This window comes from Bufo bufo, unplaced genomic scaffold (assembly GCF_905171765.1).
Source record: "Bufo bufo unplaced genomic scaffold, aBufBuf1.1, whole genome shotgun sequence".
Lineage (NCBI taxonomy): Eukaryota > Metazoa > Chordata > Amphibia > Anura > Bufonidae > Bufo > Bufo bufo.
The window spans coordinates 1-10412 of record NW_024400430.1 but is presented as its reverse complement, the minus strand read 5'-3'; the positions used below and the strand labels follow the sequence as shown (position 1 = coordinate 10412).

Below are 10412 nucleotides of genomic sequence, written 5' to 3'. Positions count from 1 at the left end.
TTGCTACGAACAGTACATAAAGGCAGCTAGAAATTCAGTACATAAAGGCAGCTAGAAATCTGTTGTTATTAAATGGAGTGTAACTTTTTACACAAAGAGGAGTTATTATGGCAGTATGTTTGGTATCTAGCAACTTTGCTATGCAAGTAGGGTTAACATTTCTGCGTTTTTCCACTAGAAAAGTATCTGTATACTTTTGGCCCCTACATGTCTCCCTTCTACTAAATCTGCGGTTCAACCCCCTGTTGTCATGCTTTTTCTGTCCCAAGTAACACAGGAGCAGAGAGACAGACTACAGGAAGTTGGGGGGTGTCTATCTATCAAAGTGTGCTCCTATTTGCTCACCGGTAACCTGCCTCTCCTAACAGCCAAACATGCAGCAAAGCAGCAGCTCATGTAAGTAAACTGAGCTCTTCCAGCTGCTTAGTTCTGTGTCATGTCTCTCACTGCTATGCAATCCAGACATGACAAAGAACTAAGCATCTAAAATCAGGCTTTTGCTTTCCTATACAGTGCATGTAGGGAAGTGTGGGAATCAAAGTATTTCAGTTCAGTACTATTAGACTGACATCTAAGGGACAGGCCCCCGGCTATGGAGAAAGCAGAAAATAGCGGAGCAGCAGCTGCAGAAATAGGGGGCACAGAATTGTTGGGCAATGAGAAAGCAGCATAGTTTGCAGTTTTTGGTGAAGGTTCAGACACGCTTTAAGCCATTTGTGCCGGTTTAACATTCGTACTTCTTGTTTGTTAGCAGTTTCTCCTACCTCCAGGCCGATGCCATTGTCCTAAAAGGGCCGCTGAATCAGGGTTGTGTGACCCATGCCGACCACCAGCATTTCCTCGTTAGTATAGTGGTAAGTATCCCCGCCTGTCACGCGGGAGACCGGGGTTCGACTCCCCGACGGGGAGGCCTTGCATTTTCTTAGTATAAATGACTATGTTAAGAAAGAAAGAGAAAACATTAAATAAACCTGTAGAAACGAGACAATGTGCGTGGCAGGGTGTAAGCTCCTGGCCGGTTAGCTCAGTTGGTTAGAGCGTGGTGCTAATAACGCCAAGGTCGCGGGTTCGATCCCCGTACGGGCCATTCTGTTTTTCACCTCTATGCAGTAAAGGTGGTTTAACAAGTAAAATTGTGGCAGCAAATAGCATGCGTATAATTTCTGCTCACATATAGCATAGTGCTATCTCAGGGCACGCTGTGTTCATGTAAAGCACTATATCCTTATGTTGGAGAACATAAGAAATGTTTGGATTTCTTACGTTAGTCTGTTTTCCCTTAGTCCTAACAACATCACAAGTATCCCTCCCTATCTTATTTTACTTTATAATTAAAAACTGCATGGGTGGGGTTGTAGTCACCATCATGGTAGTTGGAGAGGGCAATTAATTAGTCATTTGATTATTTAAATTCCATCCGTCCTACCATTTCACACGGGCAGAATTACCCCATTGTTGTGCTGCTGTTAGGACTAAGGGAGAAAAAGATTGCTACGAACAGTACATAAAGGCAGCTAGAAATTCAGTACATAAAGGCAGCTAGAAATCTGTTGTTATTAAATGGAGTGTAACTTTTTACACAAAGAGGAGTTATTATGGCAGTATGTTTGGTATCTAGCAACTTTGCTATGCAAGTAGGGTTAACATTTCTGCGTTTTTCCACTAGAAAAGTATCTGTATACTTTTGGCCCCTACATGTCTCCCTTCTACTAAATCTGCGGTTCAACCCCCTGTTGTCATGCTTTTTCTGTCCCAAGTAACACAGGAGCAGAGAGACAGACTACAGGAAGTTGGGGGGGTGTCTATCTATCAAAGTGTGCTCCTATTTGCTCACCGGTAGCCTGCCTCTCCTAACAGCCAAACATGCAGCAAAGCAGCAGCTCATGTAAGTAAACTGAGCTCTTCCAGCTGCTTAGTTCTGTGTCATGTCTCTCACTGCTATGCAATCCAGACATGACAAAGAACTAAGCATCTAAAATCAGGCTTTTGCTTTCCTATACAGTGCATGTAGGGAAGTGTGGGAATCAAAGTATTTGAGTTCAGTACTATTAGACTGACATCTAAGGGACAGGCCCCCGGCTATGGAGAAAGCAGAAAATAGCGGAGCAGCAGCTGCAGAAATAGGGGGCACAGAATTGTTGGGCAATGAGAAAGCAGCATAGTTTGCAGTTTTTGGTGAAGGTTCAGGCACGCTTTAAGCCATTTGTGCCGGTTTAACATTCGTACTTCTTGTTTGTTAGCAGTTTCTCCTACCTCCAGGCCGATGCCATTGTTCTAAAAGGGCCGCTGAATCAGGGTCGTGTGACCCATCCCGACCACCAGCATTTCCTCGTTAGTATAGTGGTAAGTATCCCCGCCTGTCACGCGGGAGACCGGGGTTCGATTCCCCGACGGGGAGGCCTTGCATTTTCTTAGTATAAACGACTATGTTAAGAAAGAAAGAGAAAACATTAAATAAACCTGTAGAAACGAGACAATGTGCGTGGCAGGGTGTAAGCTCCTGGCCGGTTAGCTTAGTTGGTTAGAGCGTGGTGCTAATAACGCCAAGGTCGTGGGTTCGATCCCCGTACGGGCCATTCTGTTTTTCACTTCTATGCAGTAAAGGTGGTTTAACAAGTAAAATTGTGGCAGCAAATAGCATGCGTATAATTTCTGCTCACATATAGCATAGTGCTATCTCAGGGCACGCTGTGTTCATGTAAAGCACTATATCCTTATGTTGGAGAACATAAGAAATGTTTGGATTTCTTACGTTAGTCTGTTTTCCCTTAGTCCTAACAACATCACAAGTATCCCTCCCTATCTTATTTTACTTTATAATTAAAAACTGCATGGGTGGGGTTGTAGTCACCATCATGGTAGTTGGAGAGGGCAATTAATTAGTCATTTGATTATTTAAATTCCATCCGTCCTACCATTTCACACGGGCAGAATTACCCCATTGTTGTGCTGCTGTTAGGACTAAGGGAGAAAAAGATTGCTACGAACAGTACATAAAGGCAGCTAGAAATTCAGTACATAAAGGCAGCTAGAAATCTGTTGTTATTAAATGGAGTGTAACTTTTTACACAAAGAGGAGTTATTATGGCAGTATGTTTGGTATCTAGCAACTTTGCTATGCAAGTAGGGTTAACATTTCTGCGTTTTTCCACTAGAAAAGTATCTGTATACTTTTGGCCCCTACATGTCTCCCTTCTACTAAATCTGCGGTTCAACCCCCTGTTGTCATGCTTTTTCTGTCCCAAGTAACACAGGAGCAGAGAGACAGACTACAGGAAGTTGGGGGGTGTCTATCTATCAAAGTGTGCTCCTATTTGCTCACCGGTAGCCTGCCTCTCCTAACAGCCAAACATGCAGCAAAGCAGCAGCTCATGTAAGTAAACTGAGCTCTTCCAGCTGCTTAGTTCTGTGTCATGTCTCTCACTGCTATGCAATCCAGACATGACAAAGAACTAAGCATCTAAAATCAGGCTTTTGCTTTCCTATACAGTGTATGTAGGGAAGTGTGGGAATCAAAGTATTTCAGTTCAGTACTATTAGACTGACATCTAAGGGACAGGCCCCCGGCTATGGAGAAAGCAGAAAATAGCGGAGCAGCAGCTGCAGAAATAGGGGGCACAGAATTGTTGGGCAATGAGAAAGCAGCATAGTTTGCAGTTTTTGGTGAAGGTTCAGGCACGCTTTAAGCCATTTGTGCCGGTTTAACATTCGTACTTCTTGTTTGTTAGCAGTTTCTCCTACCTCCAGGCCGATGCCATTGTTCTAAAAGGGCCGCTGAATCAGGGTCGTGTGACCCATCCCGACCACCAGCATTTCCTCGTTAGTATAGTGGTAAGTATCCCCGCCTGTCACGCGGGAGACCGGGGTTCGATTCCCCGACGGGTAGGCCTTGCACTTTCTTAGTATAAATGACTATGTTAAGAAAGAAAGAGAAAACATTAAATAAACCTGTAGAAACGAGACAATGTGCGTGGCAGGGTGTAAGCTCCTGGCCGGTTAGCTCAGTTGGTTAGAGCGTGGTGCTAATAACGCCAAGGTTGCGGGTTCGATCCCCGTACGGGCCATTCTGTTTTTCACCTCTATGCAGTAAAGGTGGTTTAACAAGTAAAATTGTGGCAGCAAATAGCATGCGTATAATTTCTGCTCACATATAGCATAGTGCTATCTCAGGGCACGCTGTGTTCATGTAAAGCACTATATCCTTATGTTGGAGAACATAAGAAATGTTTGGATTTCTTACGTTAGTCTGTTTTCCCTTAGTCCTAACAACATCACAAGTATCCCTCCCTATCTTATTTTACTTTATAATTAAAAACTGCATGGGTGGGGTTGTAGTCACCATCATGGTAGTTGGAGAGGGCAATTAATTAGTCATTTGATTATTTAAATTCCATCCGTCCTACCATTTCACACGGGCAGAATTACCCCATTGTTGTGCTGCTGTTAGGACTAAGGGAGAAAAAGATTGCTACGAACAGTACATAAAGGCAGCTAGAAATTCAGTACATAAAGGCAGCTAGAAATCTGTTGTTATTAAATGGAGTGTAACTTTTTACACAAAGAGGAGTTATTATGGCAGTATGTTTGGTATCTAGCAACTTTGCTATGCAAGTAGGGTTAACATTTCTGCGTTTTTCCACTAGAAAAGTATCTGTATACTTTTGGCCCCTACATGTCTCCCTTCTACTAAATCTGCGGTTCAACCCCCTGTTGTCATGCTTTTTCTGTCCCAAGTAACACAGGAGCAGAGAGACAGACTACAGGAAGTTGGGGGGTGTCTATCTATCAAAGTGTGCTCCTATTTGCTCACCGGTAGCCTGCCTCTCCTAACAGCCAAACATTCAGCAAAGTAGCAGCTCATGTAAGTAAACTGAGCTCTTCCAGCTGCTTAGTTCTGTGTCATGTCTCTCACTGCTATGCAATCCAGACATGACAAAGAACTAAGCATCTAAAATCAGGCTTTTGCTTTCCTATACAGTGCATGTAGGGAAGTGTGGGAATCAAAGTATTTCAGTTCAGTACTATTAGACTGACATCTAAGGGACAGGCCCCCGGCTATGGAGAAAGCAGAAAATAGCGGAGCAGCAGCTGCAGAAATAGGGGGCACAGAATTGTTGGGCAATGAGAAAGCAGCATAGTTTGCAGTTTTTGGTGAAGGTTCAGGCACGCTTTAAGCCATTTGTGCCGGTTTAACATTCATACTTCTTGTTTGTTAGCAGTTTCTCCTACCTCCAGGCCGATGCCATTGTTCTAAAAGGGCCGCTGAATAAGGGTCGTGTGACCCATCCCGACCACCAGCATTTCCTTGTTAGTATAGTGGTAAGTATCCCCGCCTGTCACGCGGGAGACCGGGGTTCGATTCCCCGACGGGGAGGCCTTGCATTTTCTTAGTATAAACGACTATGTTAAGAAAGAAAGAGAAAACATTAAATAAACCTGTAGAAACAAGACAATGTTCGTGGCAGGGTGTAAGCTCCTGGCCGGTTAGCTCAGTTGGTTAGAGCGTGGTGCTAATAACGCCAAGGTCGCGGGTTCGATCCCCGTACGGGCCATTCTGTTTTTCACCTCTATGCAGTAAAGGTGGTTTAACAAGTAAAATTGTGGCAGCAAATAGCATGCGTATAATTTCTGCTCACATATAGCATAGTGCTATCTCAGGGCACGCTGTGTTCATGTAAAGCACTATATCCTTATGTTGGAGAACATAAGAAATGTTTGGATTTCTTACGTTAGTCTGTTTTCCCTTAGTCCTAACAACATCACAAGTATCCCTCCCTATCTTATTTTACTTTATAATTAAAAACTGCATGGGTGGGGTTGTAGTCACCATCATGGTAGTTGGAGAGGGCAATTAATTAGTCATTTGATTATTTAAATTCCATCCGTCCTACCATTTCACACGGGCAGAATTACCCCATTGTTGTGCTGCTGTTAGGACTAAGGGAGAAAAAGATTGCTACGAACAGTACATAAAGGCAGCTAGAAATTCAGTACATAAAGGCAGCTAGAAATCTGTTGTTATTAAATGGAGTGTAACTTTTTACACAAAGAGGAGTTATTATGGCAGTATGTTTGGTATCTAGCAACTTTGCTATGCAAGTAGGGTTAACATTTCTGCGTTTTTCCACTAGAAAAGTATCTGTATACTTTTGGCCCCTACATGTCTCCCTTCTACTAAATCTACGGTTCAACCCCCTGTTGTCATGCTTTTTCTGTCCCAAGTAACACAGGAGCAGAGAGACAGACTACAGGAAGTTGGGGGGTGTCTATCTATCAAAGTGTGCTCCTATTTGCTCACCGGTAGCCTGCCTCTCCTAACAGCCAAACATGCAGCAAAGCAGCAGCTCATGTAAGTAAACTGAGCTCTTCCAGCTGCTTAGTTCTGTGTCATGTCTCTCACTGCTATGCAATCCAGACATGACAAAGAACTAAGCATCTAAAATCAGGCTTTTGCTTTCCTATACAGTGCATGTAGGGAAGTGTGGGAATCAAAGTATTTCAGTTCAGTACTATTAGACTGACATCTAAGGGACAGGCCCCCGGCTATGGAGAAAGCAGAAAATAGCGGAGCAGCAGCTGCAGAAATAGGGGGCACAGAATTGTTGGGCAATGAGAAAGCAGCATAGTTTGCAGTTTTTGGTGAAGGTTCAGGCACGCTTTAAGCCATTTGTGCCGGTTTAACATTCGTACTTCTTGTTTGTTAGCAGTTTCTCCTACCTCCAGGCCGATGCCATTGTTCTAAAAGGGCCGCTGAATCAGGGTCGTGTGACCCATCCCGACCACCAGCATTTCCTTGTTAGTATAGTGGTAAGTATCCCCGCCTGTCACGCGGGAGACCGGGGTTCGATTCCCCGACGGGGAGGCCTTGCATTTTCTTAGTATAAACGACTATGTTAAGAAAGAAAGAGAAAACATTAAATAAACCTGTAGAAACAAGACAATGTTCGTGGCAGAGTGTAAGCTCCTGGCCGGTTAGCTCAGTTGGTTAGAGCGTGGTGCTAATAACGCCAAGGTCGCGGGTTCGATCCCCGTACGGGCCATTCTGTTTTTCACCTCTATGCAGTAAAGGTGGTTTAACAAGTAAAATTGTGGCAGCAAATAGCATGCGTATAATTTCTGCTCACATATAGCATAGTGCTATCTCAGGGCACGCTGTGTTCATGTAAAGCACTATATCCTTATGTTGGAGAACATAAGAAATGTTTGGATTTCTTACGTTAGTCTGTTTTCCCTTAGTCCTAACAACATCACAAGTATCCCTCCCTATCTTATTTTACTTTATAATTAAAAACTGCATGGGTGGGGTTGTAGTCACCATCATGGTAGTTGGAGAGGGCAATTAATTAGTCATTTGATTATTTAAATTCCATCCGTCCTACCATTTCACACGGGCAGAATTACCCCATTGTTGTGCTGCTGTTAGGACTAAGGGAGAAAAAGATTGCTACGAACAGTACATAAAGGCAGCTAGAAATTCAGTACATAAAGGCAGCTAGAAATCTGTTGTTATTAAATGGAGTGTAACTTTTTACACAAAGAGGAGTTATTATGGCAGTATGTTTGGTATCTAGCAACTTTGCTATGCAAGTAGGGTTAACATTTCTGCGTTTTTCCACCAGAAAAGTATCTGTATACTTTTGGCCCCTACATGTCTCCATTCTACTAAATCTCGGTTCAACCCCTGTTGTCATGCTTTTTCTGTCCCAAGTAACCCAGGAGCAGAGAGACAGACTACAGGAAGTTGGGGGGTGTCTATCTATCAAAGTGTGCTCCATTTGCTCACCGGTAGCCTGCCTCTCCTAACACAAACATGCAGCAAAGCAGCACTCAGGTAAGTAAACTGAGCTCTTCCAGCTGCTTAGATTCTGTGTCCTGTCTCTCACTGCTAAGGCAATCCAGACATGACAAAGAACTAAGCATCTAAAATCAGGCTTTTGCTTTCCTATACAGTGCATGTAGGGAAGTGTGGGAATCAAAGTATTTCAGTTCAGTACTATTAGACTGACATCTAAGGGACAGGCCCCCGGCTATGGAGAAAGCAGAAAATAGCGGAGCAGCAGCTGCAGAAATAGGGGGCACAGAATTGTTGGGCAATGAGAAAGCAGCATAGTTTGCAGTTTTTGGTGAAGGTTCAGGCACGCTTTAAGCCATTTGTGCCGGTTTAACATTCGTACTTCTTGTTTGTTAGCAGTTTCTCCTACCTCCAGGCCGATGCCATTGTTCTAAAAGGGCCGCTGAATCAGGGTCGTGTGACTAATCCTGATCACCAGCATTTCCTGGTTAGTATAGTGGTAAGTATCCCCGCCTGTCACGCGGGAGACCGGGGTTCGATTCCCCGACGGGGAGGCCATCCATTTTCTTAGTACGACTATGTAAAGAAATCCTATTTGGAGAACATAAGAAATGTTTGGATTTCTTACGTTAGTCTGTTTTCCCTTAGTCCTAACAACATCACAAGTATCCCTCCCTATCTTATTTTACTTTATAATTAAAAACTGCATGGGTGGGGTTGTAGTCACCATCATGGTAGTTGGAGAGGGCAATTAATTAGTCATTTGATTATTTAAATTCCATCCGTCCTACCATTTCACACGGGCAGAATACCCCATTGTTGTGCTGCTGTTAGGACTAAGGGAGAAAAAGATTGCTACGAACAGTACATAAAGGCAGCTAGAAATTCAGTACATAAAGGCAGCTAGAAATCTGTTGTTATTAAATGGAGTGTAACTTTTTACACAAAGAGGAGTTATTATGGCAGTATGTTTGGTATCTAGCAACTTTGCTATGCAAGTAGGGTTAACATTTCTGCGTTTTTCCACTAGAAAAGTATCTGTATACTTTTGGCCCCTACATGTCTCCCTTCTACTAAATCTGCGGTTCAACCCCCTGTTGTCATGCTTTTTCTGTCCCAAGTAACACAGGAGCAGAGAGACAGACTACAGGAAGTTGGGGGGTGTCTATCTATCAAAGTGTGCTCCTATTTGCTCACCGGTAGCCTGCCTCTCCTAACAGCCAAACATGCAGCAAAGCAGCAGCTCATGTAAGTAAACTGAGCTCTTCCAGCTGCTTAGTTCTGTGTCATGTCTCTCACTGCTATGCAATCCAGACATGACAAAGAACTAAGCATCTAAAATCAGGCTTTTGCTTTCCTATACAGTGCATGTAGGGAAGTGTGGGAATCAAAGTATTTCAGTTCAGTACTATTAGACTGACATCTAAGGGACAGGCCCCCGGCTATGGAGAAAGCAGAAAATAGCGGAGCAGCAGCTGCAGAAATAGGGGGCACAGAATTGTTGGGCAATGAGAAAGCAGCATAGTTTGCAGTTTTTGGTGAAGGTTCAGGCACGCTTTAAGCCATTTGTGCCGGTTTAACATTCGTACTTCTTGTTTGTTAGCAGTTTCTCCTACCTCCAGGCCGATGCCATTGTTCTAAAAGGGCCGCTGAATCAGGGTCGTGTGACCCATCCCGACCACCAGCATTTCCTCGTTAGTATAGTGGTAAGTATCCCCGCCTGTCACGCGGGAGACCGGGGTTCGATTCCCCGACGGGGAGGCCTTGCATTTTCTTAGTATAAACGACTATGTTAAGAAAGAAAGAGAAAACATTAAATAAACCTGTAGAAACGAGACAATGTGCGTGGCAGGGTGTAAGCTCCTGGCCGGTTAGCTCAGTTGGTTAGAGCGTGGTGCTAATAACGCCAAGGTCGCGGGTTCGATCCCCGTACGGGCCATTCTGTTTTTCACCTCTATGCAGTAAAGGTGGTTTAACAAGTAAAATTGTGGCAGCAAATAGCATGCGTATAATTTCTGCTCACATATAGCATAGTGCCATCTCAGGGCACGCTGTGTTCATGTAAAGCACTATATCCTTATGTTGGAGAACATAAGAAATGTTTGGATTTCTTACGTTAGTCTGTTTTCCCTTAGTCCTAACAACATCACAAGTATCCCTCCCTATCTTATTTTACTTTATAATTAAAAACTGCATGGGTGGGGTTGTAGTCACCATCATGGTAGTTGGAGAGGGCAATTAATTAGTCATTTGATTATTTAAATTCCATCCGTCCTACCATTTCACACGGGCAGAATTACCCCATTGTTGTGCTGCTGTTAGGACTAAGGGAGAAAAAGATTGCTACGAACAGTACATAAAGGCAGCTAGAAATTCAGTACATAAAGGCAGCTAGAAATCTGTTGTTATTAAATGGAGTGTAACTTTTTACACAAAGAGGAGTTATTATGGCAGTATGTTTGGTATCTTGCAACTTTGCTATGCAAGTAGGGTTAACATTTCTGCGTTTTTCCACTAGAAAAGTATCTGTATACTTTTGGCCCCTACATGTCTCCCTTCTACTAAATCTGCGGTTCAACCCCCTGTTGTCATGCTTTTTCTGTCCCAAGTAACACAGGAG

At 43.5% G+C, this 10412-nt stretch overlaps 10 non-coding genes across 10 annotated transcripts; all 10 read left to right on the top strand.

Annotated features, from left to right (window-relative positions):
• The first annotated feature begins 837 nt into the window (after window positions 1-837).
• On the top strand, window positions 838-909 carry TRNAD-GUC. The gene has a single exon. It is a non-coding gene; the product is annotated as a tRNA-Asp (tRNA).
• Window positions 910-1013: 104 nt separating this feature from the next.
• On the top strand, window positions 1014-1087 carry TRNAI-AAU. Its single transcript has one exon. It is a non-coding gene; the product is annotated as a tRNA-Ile (tRNA).
• Window positions 1088-2326: 1239 nt separating this feature from the next.
• On the top strand, window positions 2327-2398 carry TRNAD-GUC. Its single transcript has one exon. It is a non-coding gene; the product is annotated as a tRNA-Asp (tRNA).
• A 1592-nt stretch (window positions 2399-3990) lies between these two features.
• Window positions 3991-4064, top strand: TRNAI-AAU. Its single transcript has one exon. It is a non-coding gene; the product is annotated as a tRNA-Ile (tRNA).
• Window positions 4065-5302: 1238 nt separating this feature from the next.
• On the top strand, window positions 5303-5374 carry TRNAD-GUC. The gene has a single exon. It is a non-coding gene; the product is annotated as a tRNA-Asp (tRNA).
• Window positions 5375-5478: 104 nt separating this feature from the next.
• TRNAI-AAU lies at window positions 5479-5552 on the top strand. The gene has a single exon. It is a non-coding gene; the product is annotated as a tRNA-Ile (tRNA).
• Window positions 5553-6790: 1238 nt separating this feature from the next.
• Window positions 6791-6862, top strand: TRNAD-GUC. Its single transcript has one exon. It is a non-coding gene; the product is annotated as a tRNA-Asp (tRNA).
• A 104-nt stretch (window positions 6863-6966) lies between these two features.
• On the top strand, window positions 6967-7040 carry TRNAI-AAU. The gene has a single exon. It is a non-coding gene; the product is annotated as a tRNA-Ile (tRNA).
• A 2441-nt stretch (window positions 7041-9481) lies between these two features.
• Window positions 9482-9553, top strand: TRNAD-GUC. Its single transcript has one exon. It is a non-coding gene; the product is annotated as a tRNA-Asp (tRNA).
• Window positions 9554-9657: 104 nt separating this feature from the next.
• TRNAI-AAU lies at window positions 9658-9731 on the top strand. Its single transcript has one exon. It is a non-coding gene; the product is annotated as a tRNA-Ile (tRNA).
• Window positions 9732-10412: the final 681 nt, after the last annotated feature.